General features: G+C 31.6%; 1 protein-coding gene across 2 annotated transcripts in view; it reads left to right on the forward strand.

Annotated features, from left to right (window-relative positions):
• The window catches only part of LOC108686056 (Krueppel-like factor 6), a 408,542-nt gene that overhangs the window by 255,196 nt on the left and 151,943 nt on the right, over window positions 1–1,403 (forward strand). The window lies entirely within an intron of this gene.

The raw sequence follows: 1,403 nt of genomic DNA on the forward strand, positions 1-1,403 counted from the left end.
AAGTTATCTTTTGGACATTTTAATAAAATTTTAGAAATAGCGGTTTATTGAAAAGCTTTCACAATTAGTTATAAACATCGCGATACATTTTACAACCCGAGCGATAAAGAAATTTTAGTTATCGAAGAATGAAGCTACGCATAATTTTCATAAGCGATGAAAATTGTATGAATAGTACAGTCGAGGGTTAGATTAACCCGATATGGGGTGTACGAGAAGAAAATAACAGGCTGGCAGTCTTATCTCTGAGAACTTGTAGACGGGTTGTAATTACGCGGTAACATATGCCGCGGTACGTAATAAATAAGCATTATCGTCTTATCATGGCATAGTGTAGCCTTCGTTCTATATTATCTCCTTAGTAGTGAGTTTATAAGAATTTCCCTTCCCCTTAGAATGCCTATCGATGCATTGCATGAATTAAATATCTTACTCGAGCGTAATAGTGCTACTGAATGTTATTTGAAATAATTAAAAGATATGTGAACTATACATAATGTCTGATAAAATTTTCTTTGTTAAGAAGCAAATACAATTTGATGAGGAAGCCTGTAACTGAAAGGAAATAGTCTCTAATACTGTATTAAGCAAAGTAAGAATGCTTTGAAGAGTTATTTCGAAGGAAGTGAAATCAGGCAGAAGAAATAACTCGTGTCGCAAGATCCTTATTCGGTGACTCTCGCAAAAGTTTCGAGAAAGGAGATGCACGGATCCCTTGTGGATTCTCTTGTGACGATCAGACTATACGTATCTAATCATGGCCTATAAATAGCCATGTCGAGTTTAACCATGGTCGATCCGATGGTAATGCGAACCCGTGGGATGTCGATTGTCTTTCTCGCTCTCATTTCCTTTCTCTTTCTCTTTCTCTTTCCCTTTAATGCTCTCTTCTCTGCGTTTCTTCTCTCCTGATACTTTGATCCCTTGTTACTGTCCCTTTCTCATCACGAGTTTAGTACATTTAATATTAAATATTTTTATAGTAATAATCTTTAACATATTTGTTGTTATGTAATATTTTGTATCATACTAATTATTAATTACATCAATAATGATGTTAATAATAATTTGATTACTTCCTCTCTTTGCTTTTCTCTTTGCTTTTTTTTCCTATTTTATTATGTTCCATAATACCACTATCCCTTGAAAAAGTATTTTATATAGAGAGAAAAGAAGTATATAAATAGATTTACTTCTATCTAGAGTTAGAACTTAGAACTATATCTGATTCTGGAACTATAACTTAAAATAAACTATAAGAATAAGTTATAATAAAAATAGAAAGTAAATGTAAGAAGTCAACGTACAGTGTGTGAAAATAAAATATCGATAAGAAATATAAGTATTAAGAAAGATACTTTTTTAAATATTTTTTAAATTTTCACAATCAGACTATCGAATTG

Source organism: Atta colombica, unplaced genomic scaffold (assembly GCF_001594045.1).
Source record: "Atta colombica isolate Treedump-2 unplaced genomic scaffold, Acol1.0 scaffold163, whole genome shotgun sequence".
NCBI lineage: Eukaryota > Metazoa > Arthropoda > Insecta > Hymenoptera > Formicidae > Atta > Atta colombica.